The sequence below is a fragment of the Somniosus microcephalus genome, chromosome 1 (assembly GCF_052327205.1).
Source record: "Somniosus microcephalus isolate GS21.2 chromosome 1, FLI_Smic_1.0, whole genome shotgun sequence".
Lineage (NCBI taxonomy): Eukaryota > Metazoa > Chordata > Chondrichthyes > Squaliformes > Somniosidae > Somniosus > Somniosus microcephalus.
The window spans coordinates 230,830,988-230,844,742 of record NC_140987.1 but is presented as its reverse complement, the minus strand read 5'-3'; the positions used below and the strand labels follow the sequence as shown (position 1 = coordinate 230,844,742).

General features: G+C 50.7%; 1 pseudogene; it reads left to right on the top strand.

Annotated features, from left to right (window-relative positions):
- Positions 1-1,505, top strand: part of LOC147124664 (uncharacterized) — a 53,983-nt pseudogene extending 52,478 nt beyond the window's left edge.
- Positions 1,506-13,755: the final 12,250 nt, after the last annotated feature.

Sequence of the window (13,755 nt, the reverse complement as noted above, 5' to 3'; positions counted from 1 at the left end):
CTGGAGAGCCACAAGGACACCCGCACCACCGAGAAACCATGGAAATGTGGGGACTGTGGAAGGGATTCAATTACCCGTCCCAGCTGGAAACTCATCGGCGCAGTCACACTGTGGAGAGGCCGTTCACCTGCTCCGTATGTGAGAAGGGCTTCACTAATTCATCTCACCTGCTGAGACACCAGCGAGTTCACACTAACGAGAGACTTTTTAGCTGCTCCCACTGTGTGAACTGTTTTAAAAGCTCTGAGGAACTGATTCAACACCATCGAGTTCACACTGACGATAAACCATTCAGTTGCTCTCACTGTGGGAAGTGATTCAAGCTGTCATCCAATCTCATTGTACACCAGCGCACTCACACTGGGGAGAGGCCATTCACTTGCTGTATGTGTGGGAAGAGATTCACTAAATCATACAACCTGCTGACACACCAGAGAGTTCACACTGGGGAGAGGCCGTTCACCTGCTCTTTGTGTGGGAAGAGATTCACTAAATCATACAACCTGCTGACACACCAGAGAGTTCACACTGGGGAGAGGCCATTCACCTGCTCTTTGTGTGGGAAGGGATTCACTAAATCATCAAACCCGCTGACACACCAGCGAGTTCACACTGGGGAGAGGCCGTTCACCTGCTCCGTGTGTGGGAAGGGATTCACTCAGTCATCCCACTTGCTGACACACCAGCGGGTTCACGTGACTGCAGGGGTTGGATTCTGCTGTTCTTGTTGCTGTTAATCACATCCAGGACTGAACCATATTTATTCTGACAGTTGGGGTTTGTTTCTGCTGATGTTAATAACCCCTATAACTGGGCTGTAGTTTAATATTCTGGATATATAACTGATTGCGTTCTCCGGGCTGCAGTGTCCCTTTAAGAACCGCTGTCTGTGATCTTTCTGCTTAATTCAGGGACTCTCATCAGAAATTTGTTTACAGTAAAATTAGACATTTTACTTCAACCCTTTAATAATCTTTGGTACAATTCAGTGTTTGAAAAGTTCCGCTGATTAACATCTTCAATTAGAAAGTGCTGATTAATCGTTGCTGACAATTCTTACTGACTTGCACATTACACACAGTGGCACCTCCATTATCCACCAGAAAGAAGGGGAATGGGAATTGGTGGAGAATCGAGAGTCCCCAAATGTTGCCCCTCCCATCTGGTACATGTGTGTGGACGAGGCTTCAACTGATCATCCAACAGGGAGAGACACAAGGACACCCGCACCATGGAGAAACCGTGTATATGTTGGGTCTGCGGGAAGGGATTCAATTACCCGTATGAGCTGGAAATTCATCGATGCACTCACACCGGGGAGATCCCGTTTACCTGCTTTGTGTGTGGGAAGGGGTTCAATGGTTCATCCCACCTGCTGACACACCGGCGAGTTCATAAGTGACGGCAGGGGTTGGATTCTGCTGTTATTGCTGCTGTTCATCACATCCAGGACTGAACCATGTTCATTCTGACAGTTGGGGTTTGTTTCAGTTGATGTTAGTAACCCCTATAACTGGGCTGGAGTTAATCTGTATCAATGTCAAATAAATGAGCTTTGTTTCCCACACACGCAGTGTGTCGAGTTCTTGATATCTCGACAATACGACGAGTTGATTGAGGACTTGTTACAAACTGAGTGGAATCCATCTGAGAACTGAGTTCCCACAACTTGTTAAAAGATGGATCTACAAGATGTTCAAGTCTGACAGGACAGAAAATTCTATTATATCACAGGGTCCACTTCAACCATCCAGGGCAGTGAGCCCCTGTAACATTGGATTTTAACCTATGGGAAATATTCTGGTAATCTGTTACTGTCACGGGGCAAAGCAGCCTTGTTACTTTAACATCAATTCAATCAAACTCAATGGGCAATCCGATCTCCAAAGGGAAACGCCTCCTTAAAGCTGACAGTGTCGGCAGTTCTGCAGCTCATTTCTCTGTGAGCGTGTCAGAATAAAAAGCTTTAACAACAGCCGATGTTTCACAAAGGGAGGCCTCACCAGACCAAAGGCCATTGGTGGAGTTTAATGGGCTGTTTGTGTCACTGGGCTACAGGAGGCCATTTTTAACCGAAGGAAAACTGGTCACAGCAAACAGAGAGTTTAACAGACTGTCCCTGGTCCACTCGAACCCCCACCTTCTCTCTCACTATTTATGGGCACTGCTGCAGTAATTGCTCCTCTGACCTTTCCTCTCTTGTCCCTCCTACACCCCTAATACACGGCCCGACACAGTCTCCCTCCCCCTACATCCTCACTGTGCTGGAATCCACACCAGTCTCCCCATCTGCTCCTTGTTCTCTCCCTGGATCCTAAAACTACTGAACTCACTCTTCCCCTCCTGAAGTCTACAGGCTCTAAAACTGAAGCTTGGTGTCCCTCAGTCCCGACTCCTTGATTTACCTCCCCTTCTCTCCTCCTCTTTCCCCCTTGGTTGTGTTCCACACTCTGGGCCTTGGGCCTTCCCCAGGGATTCTCAGTATGAACAGGTGGGATGTGTTTGGAGACAGGGTGTCCCGGCTCTCCACCTTTAAAGGGACAAGGAGACGACCAGCTGGGCTGAGTGGCCCTGCTTTATGACGTCACTGCAGCACCTAGCAACCAGCCTCCCTGAGCCCTGCTCATTATGGGCTGGGTTTAGCTCAGTGCTGTTACAGGAAGGGAAACAGGAGCAGGATTCGCCCCGTGTGGAGCCCAGGATTAATGGGGAGAGGTACAGGATCAATTTATACCTTATTGAGTGAGAAATGTCACTGTCCCGGACACTCCCTGTCCTTCGGTATCTGTGTCAGGGAGCAGCTGATGGGTTTACTCTGTATCTAACCCATGCTGTACCCGACTGGAGCATGTTTGATGCTGACACTAGGGGCTCAGCTCCACGAGCACAACATTTAATCCAAAGATGATCTGATAAACCCATCAGCTTCTCCCCTGGACACAGGTCCTGAGGGACAGGGAGTGTCTCTGATATTTTGGTCAGTGTCGTTGTTCAAGTTTAAACACCTCGCTCACATCTCCCCTCACCCTGCTTTGTTCTAATGAGAAGTGCCCCAGTTTCTCTCGTCTCTCCTCCTGGGAAAGAGAAGTTCACCTCAGTTAGAAACTCAAACAGGCGCTTCACTGCAGACAGGCCATCATGAGGAAACATTTCTTTACCCAGCGAGTTATTATGACCTGAAATGCACTGCCTGAAAGGGTGGAGGAAGCAGATTCAAGAGTAACTTTCAAAAGGGAATTGGATAAATATTTAAAGGGACAACATTTACTGGGATATGGTGAAAGAGCAAGGGAGTGGGACTAATTGGATAGCTCTCCCAAAGAGCTGGCACAAGCATGACGGGCCGAATGGCCGCCTTTTGTGCTGTATCATTCTCTGATTCTCTGTTAACTAAAGCCTCTCATCTGTGGTATAACCTCTGTGAATTTATTCTGCAGCCTCTCTGTGGCCCCGACATCCTTCCTAGTGTAAGATGCCCAAAACTGATTCTAACTGCAGCCGAACCAATGAGTTTGTTTTCTACGCCCCATTTATAAAAAACCTCGGGTAACATTTTTAAACCACTTTATAAACTTGTCCTCCAACTTTTAAAGATTTGTGGATCTGATCTCCCTGTAGATTTTAGAGATATTAACATAACATGGCTGAAATACATTGACGTCAAATGTCTGATATAATGTGTATTATGGGAAAGAGAAGTTTAGTCTGAGTTAGAAACTCAAACAGGCGTTTCACTGCAGACAGGTCGCCATGGCAACACTGATAAGACTATCCATTCACTGAATCGACTGGTTGGAATCTGTAATCAGATCAGGGGAAAGAACAGGTTTTGTCTGTTATTAACCACAATATAAGCTTAGAATCATAGAATGGTTCCAGCACAGAAGGAGGTCATTCAGCCCGTCGAGCCCGTGCCGGCTCTCTGCAAGACCACTTCAGCTAGTCCCACTCCCCCACCCTTTCCCCGTAACCCTGCAAATGTTTTTCTTTCAGGTACTTATCCAATTCCCTTTTGAAAGCCATGATTGAATCTGCCTCCACCACCCTTTCAGGCAGTGCATTCCAGATCCTAACCACTGATTGTGTAAAAAAGTTTTTCCTCATGTCGCCTTTGGTTCTTTTGCCCATCACCTTAAATCTGTGTCCTCTGGTTCTCGACCCTTCCGCCAATGGGAACAGTTTCTCTCTACTCTGTCCAGACCCCTCATGATTTTGAACACCTCTATCAGATCTCCTCTCAACCTTCTCTGCTCAAAGTAGAACAACCCCAGCTTCTCCAGTCTATCCACATAACTGAAGTCCCTTATCCCTGGAATCATTCTTGTAAATCTTTTGTACACCCTCTCTAAGGCCTTCACATCCTTCCTAAAGTGCGGTGCCCAGAATTGGACACAATACTCCAGTTGAGGCCGAACCAGTGTTTTATGAAGGTTCATCATAACTTCCTTGCTTTTGTACTCTGTGCCTTCCTTGCTTTTGTTGCCTCTTGTTGCCGGCTCCAGGCACTGGAGCGGTTCCTGTGTGTTCAGCTCTCAGCTGCAGTCAGTACCTGGGCCGGGCTCAGCACTTTACCCAGCACATCTCTGTCCACATTGTCATACTTGACATGGAGGGGCTGCGCAGGCTTCTCGTCCACCTTGGTCAGGGTGAGAGGTCCCGTCCGCTCATGCAAGTCTACGGGCATGTTGCGGCCGCACTGCAGACAGCCCGGGCTTAGGCTGTGCAAGCTGGAGCCGCGTGAGCTACACTGGAGAAGGTTGAGATTCCAGAAATAGTGGGGAACCAAGGGGCTGCTGAGAGTGAGGAACTTAAAGTAATTAATATCAGTCGAGAAAAAGTACTTGAGAAACTAATGGGACTAAAAGCCGACAAATCCCCTGGACCTGACGGCTTACATCCTAGGGTTCTAAAAGAGGTGGCTGCGGAGATAGTGGATGCATTGGTCGTGATCTTCCAAAATTCCCTAGATTCTGGAAAGGTCCTCATGGATTGGAAGGTAGCAAATGTAACCCCGCTATTCAAGAAAGGAGGGAGAGAGAAAACAGGGATCGACAGGCCAGTTAGCCTGACATCAGTCCTCGGGAAAATGCTGGAATCCATTATTAAGGAAGTGGAACAGGGCACTTAGAAAATGATAATATGATTAGGCAGAGTCAACATGGTTTTATGAAAGGGAAATCGTGTTTGAAAAATTTGTTGAGTTTTTTGAGGGTGTAACTAGCAGGGTATATAAAGGGAAACCAGTGGATGTAGTATATTTGGATTTCCAAAAGGCATTCGATAAGGTGCTACACAAAAGGTTATTACACAAAATTAGGGCTCATGGGGTTGGGGGTAATATAGTAGCATGGATAGAGGATTGGTTAACGGGCAGAAAACAGAGAGTAGGGATAAACAGATCTTTTTCAGGTTGGCAGTCTGTAACTAGTGGGGTGCCGCAAGGATCAGTGTTGAGGCCTCAGCTATTTACAATCTATATTAATGACTTAGATGAAGGGACCGAGTGTAATGTATCCAAGTTTGCTGGTGATACAAAGCTAGGTGGGACAGTAAGCTGTGAGGAGAACACAAAGAGTCTGCAAAGGGATATAAATAGACTAAGTGAGTGGGCAGTAAGGTGGCAGATGGAGTATAATGTGGGGAAATGTGAGGTTATTCACTTTTATAGAAAGAAAAGGAAAACTAAATATGTGAGAAACTATTAATTATTGGTGTTCAGAGAGATTTGGGTGTCCTCAAGCAAGAAACACAGAAAGCTAGCATGCAGGAACAGCAAGCAATTAGGAAGGCTAATGGCATGTTGGCCTTTATTGCAAGGGGGTTGGAGTATAAGAGTAAGGAAGTCTTGCTACAATTGTACAGGGCCTTGGTGAGACCACACCTGGAGTACTGTGCACAGTTCTGATCTCCTTATCTAAGGAAAGATATACCTGCCTTGGAGGCGGTGCAACGAAGGTTCACTAGATTGATTTCTGGGATGAGAGGGCTGTCCTATGATGAGAGATTGTGTAGAATGGGCCGATACTCTCTGGAGTTTAGAAGAATGAGAGGTGATCCAATTAAAACATTCTGAGGGGGATTGACAGGGTAGATGCTGAGAGATTGTTTCCCCTGGCCAGAGAGTCTAGAACTAGGGGCCATAGTCTCAGGATAAGGGGTCGGCCATTTAGTACTCAGATGACACAAAGCTGGGTGGGCGTGTGTGCTGTGAGGAGGATGCAGAGAAACTCCAGTATGATTTGGACAGGTTGGGTGATTGGGCAGATGCATGGCAAATGCAGTATAATGTGGATAAATGCGAGGTTATCCACCTCGGTGGCAAAAATAGGAAGACAGATTATTATCTGAACGGCAATAGATTGGGAAAATGGGAAGTGCAATGAGACCTGGGTGTCCTTGTGCAGCAGTCGCTGAAGGTAAGCATGCAGGTGCAGCAGGCAGTTAAGAAGGCAAATGGTATGTTGGCCTTCATAGCGAGAGGATTCAAGCACAGGAGCAAGGATGTCTTGCTTCAGTTGTACAGGGCCTTGGTGAGACCACACCTTGAGTATTGTGTGCAGTTTTGGTCACCTTATCTGAGGAAGGATGTTCTTGCCATGGAGAGAGTTCAGCGAAGATGCACCAGACTGATACCTGGGATGGCAGGAATGAATATGAGGAGAGATTGGGTCGATTAGGCTTATATTCGCTAGAGTTTAGAAGAATGAGAGAGGATCTCATTGAAACATATAAAATTCTAACAGGACTAGACAGACTAGATGCAGGAAGGATGTTCCCGATGGCGGGGGAGTCCAGAACCAGAGGTCACAGTCTAAGGATAAGGGGTAAGCCATTTAGGACTGAGATCAGGAGGAATTTCTTCACTCAGAGGGTTGTGAATCATTGAAATTCTCTGCCCCAGAAGGGCTGTGATTGCTGAGTCTTTGAATATATTCAAGGCTGCGATAGAAACATTTTTGGATTTTAGGGGAATCAAGGGCGATGGAGATCAAGCGGGAAAGTGGAGTTGAGGTCTGATACGCTTATCAATTACTTCATAAAAGGTGATGAGTCGAAGAAGAGATGATGAGTTGAAAGAAGAGATGAATAAGGCTTTTATTAGCTAAGAAGAGACCATGCTTCTTCGTGAGTGACTGAACAAGTCTGAACGAAACCCACACAGTGGTGGGTGGAGTCAGCTGAGGCATGCCTCCATACACAGTGCCACCCAGAGGTGGCAATATACAATACAGTGGTTTACCACATTCACCCCTTGTTTAATGTGAAGTCCGGCGGGGTGAAGGGTACTACAAGTTAAGTCTATCAGGAGGCCTTGTCTGACGTCCTGATCGTCGTGGTGGCGGCGGTGGTGTTGCAGCATCCGACGTCGGGTCTGGTGTCTGGGTGGTTGGCGAAGATTCCTGGGGCTTTGGCATGCCGTCTGCAGGGGTTGGGTTGGGAGGGGTGGTGGGGGATAACAGTGGTAAGGGGGATAACGGTGGTAAGGGGGATAACGGTGGTAATTCAGGGGTACCCGAGGGTGCGAGATCTCGTATGGAGACCGTGTCCTCCCGCCCGTCTGGGTATGTCACCCAGGCATACTGGGGGTTGGCGTGTAGGAGGTGCACCCGCTCGACCAGGGGGTCCGTTTTATGCGTCCTCACGTGCCTCCGCAGTAGGACGGGCCCAGGAGAAGTCAACCATGCCGGTAGCGAGGTTCCCGATGTAGACTTCCGGGGGAAAACGAACATTTTCTCATGAGGGGTCGCATTAGTGGCAGTACAAAGCAGTGACCGAATGGAGTGAAGCGCTGCAGGGAGGACCTCCTGCCAGCGGGAGGTCGGAAGGCCCTTAGATTTTAGTGCTAAGAGGACTGCCTTCCAAACCATCGCGTTCTCCCTTTCCACCTGGCCGTTCCCCCGGGGGTTGTAACTGGTGGTCCTGCTCGTGGCGATACCTCTTGTTAGCAGGTACTGCCGAAGTTCGTCGCTCATGAACGATGAGCCCCTGTCGCTATGTATATAGCTGGGGAACCCGAACAGAGCGAAGATGTCATTCAGACACTTGATGACCGTGGTACTGGTCATGTCTGGGCAAGGGATGGCAAAGGGGAAACGGGAGTACTCATCAACTATGTTGAGGAAGTACACATTGCGGTCAGCGGAGGGGAGGGGCCCTTTAAAATCGATGCTCAGGCGTTCGAAGGGGCGGGTGGCCTTGATCAGGCTTGCTCTGTCCGGCCTATAGAAGTGCGGTTTGCACTCGGCGCAGATTTGGCAGCTCTTGGTCATGGTCCTGACCTCCTCGATGGAGTAGGGCAGGTTACGGGATTTGATAAAATGGAAAAACCTGGTGACCCCCGGGTGGCAGAGGTCATTGTGGAGGGACTGCAGCCTATCACTCTGCGCGTTGGCGCATGTACCACGTGATAGGGCATCTGGGGGCTCATTGAGTTTCCCTGGCCGATACAAGATATCATAATTGTAGGTGGAGAGTTCGATTCTCCACCTCAAGATCTTGTCGTTCTTGATTTTACCCCTCTGCTTATTATTAAACATAAAAGCTACTGAACGCTGGTCAGTGAGCAGGGTAAATCGTTTCCCGGCCAGGTAATGCCTCCAGTGACGCACCGCTTCTACAATAGCCTGGGCCTCCTTTTCGACGGAGGAGTGTCTCGTCTCGGGGCCCTGGAGGGTCCTTGAGAAAAAGGCCACGGGTCTGCCCGCCTGGTTAAGGGTCGCGGCTAGGGCGAAGTCGGAGGCATCGCTCTCCACTTGGAAGGGGATGGACTCATCCACCGCGTGCATTGCGGCCTTCGCGATATCGTTCTTGATAAGAGTGAAGGCTGCACACGCCTCTGGTGTCAGGGGGAAGGAGGTGGCTTTGATGAGGGGCCTGGCTTTGTCTGCATAGAGGGGCACCCACTGGGCGTAGTAGGAGAAAAACCCCAGGCATCTCTTCAGTGCTTTTTGGCAGTGGGGAAGGGGTAGCTCCATTAGGGGGCGCATTCTGTCGGGGTCGGGCCCGATGACTCCGTTCTCCACCACGCAGCCGAGGATGGCCAGGCGCTTGGTGTGAAACATACATTTTTCCTTATTGTACGTTAGGTTCAGCCGTTGGGCCGTACGGAGGAAATTTGCTAGATTAACGTCGTGGTCCTGCTGGTCGTGGCCGCAGATGGTGACGTTATCCAAATAGGGGAAGGTTGCCCGCAGCGCGTTCTGGTCAACCATTCGGTCCATCTCCCTTTGGAAGACCGAAACCCCGTTGGTGACGCCGAAGGGGACCCTAAGGAAGTGGTAGAGGCGGCCGTTTGCCTCGAAGGCAGTATACTGGCGGTCCTCATGGCGGATGGGCAGCTGGTGGTACGCTGACTTAAGGTCGATGGTGGAGAATACTTTGTATTGCGCAATCTGATTGACCATATCAGATATGCGAGGGAGGGGGTACGCGTCCAGCTGGGTGTACCGGTTTATGGTTTGGCTGTAGTCGATTACCATGCGGCATTTTGCAGTGGTTTTAACGACTACAACCTGGGCTCGCCAGGGGCTAGTGCTACCTTCAATAATGCCCTCCTTCAAGAGCCGCTCCACCTCAGAGCTGATAAAAGCTCTGTCCCCGGCACTGTACCGCCTGCTTTTGGTAGCGATGGGTTTACAGTCGCGGGTGAGGTTAGCGAACAGGGGAGGGGGGGGGACTTTTAATGTGGAAAGGCTGCAGGTGGTTTGCAGCGGGCGATTTAAAAGTTGTTGGTTGCAGACTGTGAGTGGGGGGAGGGGTCCACCGTATGCTAGTGTGACACTCTTAAGGTGGCACTGAAAATCCAACCCTAGCAGGACGGCAGCGCAAAGACGGGGCAGGACTAGCAGTTTAAATTTTTGATATTCAGTGCCCCCTACTGACAGGGTCACCACACAGTAGCCGCTGATGTCCATTGACTGGGACTTGGACGCCATAGAAATGCGATGGTGCGTTGGCAGAATCGTGAGGGAGTGGCTATGTACCGTGTCGGGGTGGACGAAACTCTCTGTGCTCCCGCTGTCGATCAGGCAACTGGTGGCGCGGCCGTTTACCGCGATATCCATCATGGAGCTGGATAGATGGTGAGGGTGGCCTTGATCCAGCGTCACGGAGGCCAGTATGTGGCTTAGTGAGTCACTATAGTCATCCGCCGAGACAGTGGTCGGTTCCGGTGACGAAATGGCGGTTGAGTGCGTTGGATACGATGGCGGCGGATGCCATGCGGCCGGGGGTACACAAAATGGCGGATAAGATGGCTGCTCCCACGGCCCGCACGCTGCGCTGCTGGCTGGCTTCCCCTTGCAGGCGTTAGCGTAATGGACTTTCTTCCCGCAGCCCGAGCAGGTAGCTGTCTTAGCTGGGCAGTGCGCTCTGGGATGTTTTAACTGGCCACAGAAATAGCATTTTTGGGCCTGGTTACTGGGCATCGAAGCAGTTCTTACCGGAGGCTGCTGTCTCGGTTGGGTCGCTGCAGCGGTTGGTGCCGGGGGCGGCGGTCCCGTGTCCCACGGTTTCGATTGCCATGTCTCGGCGCCGTTACGGGGGTATGCCTCGAGGTTTCGGTGGGCCTCCTCTAACGAGAGCGCAAGGGCAATGGCCGTCTTCAGGCAATTTTATTAGCCTATTAGCTAATAAAATTGATACGCTTATCAATTACTTCATAAAAGGTGATGAGTCGAAGAAGAGATGATGAGTCGAAAGAAGAGATGAATAAGGCTTTTATTAGCTAAGAAGAGACCATGCTTCTTCGTGAGTGACTGAACAAGTCTGAACGAAACCCACACAGTGGTGGGTGGAGTCAGCTGAGGCATGCCTCCATACACAGCGCCACCCAGAGGTGGCAATATACAATACAGTGGTTTACCACAAGGTCGAAGATCAGCCATGATCTTATTGAATGGCGGAGCAGGCTCGAGGGCCGTATGGCCGACTCCTGCTCCTAATTCTTATGTTAATGTTCTTATACTCCCTACATCTGATAGGCTCTGTGCTGCTTGCCCTCAATCCTTATTGGTTGCACTGATCTGTTTTCCCACAGCCCTCCTGCTATAAATAAGGGCATCGCTGCCAGTCAGTAATAAGAGGTGGTGCTGGGTGGAGGGCTGTGTCAGCTAGGGGTCCACAAGAAAGTTTCATCGGGTCCAGTGGTGGGCACCTTGAAACCTTCACGCGGACTCCTAGGAGGCCACAGACCCCCCAGTTGAGAAACCCTGCTGCAACAGACCAGGGTTCTTGGGAACAGATCCTACAGACCCACCTGCCTTAACCTGTAACAGACCGGGGTTCCTGGTGACAGACCCATGTCCCTTATCCTGTAACAGACCAGGGTTCCTGGGGACCGACCCCACAGACCCACCTGCCTTATCCTGTAACAGACCAGGGTTCCTGGGGACAGACCCCACTGACCCACCTCCCTTATCCTGTAACAGACCAGGGTTCCTGGGGACAGACCCCACTGACCCACCTCCCTTATCCTGTAACAGACCAGGGTTCCTGGGGACAGACCCCACAGACCCATCTGCCTTATCCTGTACCAGACCAGGGTTCCTGGGGACAGACCCACAGACCCACCTCCCTTATCCTGTAACAGACCAGGGTTCCTGGGGACAGACCCCACAGACCTATCTCCCTTATCCTGTAACAGACCAGGGTTCCTGTGGACAGACCCCACAGACCCATCTCCCTTATCCTGTAACAGACCAGGGTTCCTGGGGACAGACCCATCTCCCTTATCCTGTAACAGACCAGGGTTCCTGGGGACAGACCCCACAGACACATCTCCCTTATCCTGTAACAGACCAGGGTTCCTGGGGACAGACCCCACAGACACATCTCCCGTATCCTGTAACAGACCAGGGTTCCTGGGGACAGACCCCACAGACCCATCACCCTTATCCTGTAACAGACCAGGGTTCCTGGGGACAGACCCCACAGACCCATCTCCCTTATCCTGTAACAGACCAGGGTCCCTGGGGACAGACCCATCTCTCTTATCCTGTAACACACCAGGGTCCCTGGGGACAGACCCCACAGACCCACCTCCCTTATCGTGTAACAGACCAGGGTTCCTGGGGACAGACCCCACAGACCCACCTCCCTTATCCTGTAATGGACCAGTGTTCCTGGGGACAGACCCCACAGACCCACCTCCCTTATCCTGTAACAGACCAGGGTTCCTGGAGACAGACCCCACAGACCCATCTCCCTTATCCTGTAACAGACCAGAGTTCCTGGGGACAGACCCCACAGACCCATCTCCCTTATCTTGTAACAGACTAGGGTTCCTGGGGACAGACCCCACAGACCCATCTTCCTTATCCTGTAACAGACCAGGGTTCCTGGAGAGAGACCCCACAGACCCATCTCCCTTATTGTGTAACAGAGCAGAGTTCCTGGGGCAGACCCCACAGACCCATCTCCCTTATCCTGTAACAGACCAGGGTTCCTGGGGACAGACCCCACAGACCCACCTCCCTTATCGTGTAACAGACCAGGGTTCCTGGGGACAGACCCCACAGACCCACCTCCCTTATCCTGTAATGGACCAGTGTTCCTGGGGACAGACCCCACAGACCCACCTCCCTTATCCTGTAACAGACCAGGGTTCCTGGGGACAGACCCCACAGACCCATCTCCCTTATCCTGTAACAGACCAGAGTTCCTGGGGACAGACCCCACAGACCCATCTCCCTTATCTTGTAACAGACTAGGGTTCCTGGGGACAGACCCCACAGACCCATCTTCCTTATCCTGTAACAGACCAGGGTTCCTGGAGAGAGACCCTACAGACCCATCTCCCTTATTGTGTAACAGAGCAGGGTTCCTGGGGCAGACCCCACAGACCCATCTCCCTTATCCTGTAACAGACCAGGGTTCCTGGGGACGGACCCCACAGACCCATCTCTCTTATCCTGCAGCAGACCAGGGTTCCTGGGGACAGACCCACAGACCCATCTCCCTTATCCTGTAACAGACCAGGGTTCCTGGGGACAGACCCACAGACCCATCTCCCTTATCCTGTAACAGACCAGGGTTCCTGGGGACAGACCCATCTCCCTTATCCTGTAACAGACCAGGTTCCTGGGGACAGACTCTACAGACCCATCTCCCTTATCCTGTAACAGACCAGAGTTCCTGGGGACAGACCCATCTCCCCTCTCAATGGTGATTCAAAGATAATGTGTAAACCTTCACCTGAATGGGTCTGATTCGCTGATTCCCACCCGATCAGACAGGCTCTGTCTGAAGGAAACCCTCAGATAAAGTCCGATCTTCTTCTTCTTCTTCTTTCGTAGCAAAGCAAATCAAATGTCAATATCTGAGTCAGATATCCAGGCCAAAGCTTCCTGTGTAACAGTGTGGGTATCTTGTCGGCTGCCTGTGAATTTCCTCTGAGGGCAGTGCTCAATGATGGGCTCCAGGGTCTGATCAGGAGCTCCACAGTCACAGGATGGAGATGCTTTAATCTTCCATCTATGGAGAAGGTGGCAGCATCTACCATGACCGTTTCTGAGGCGGTTGATGGTTGTCCACTGTTTGTAAGGTTTGATCCGATGACTATTAAACGCTCCCCAGGCTGCAGGTTCTGTGGCTGATCCCAGCCCTTGCCCTCTCCGTTCGTTCTCAGAAGACTTTGTCCCGAGTTGAGAGTCTCTCTGGAGGTGGTGCTGGAGTCGATGGGGTTTGAAACATTCACTCAGTGGGTCTCCTCACTGTGCTCTCACCCTCCACCTTTAATGATCACCAATGGGATTG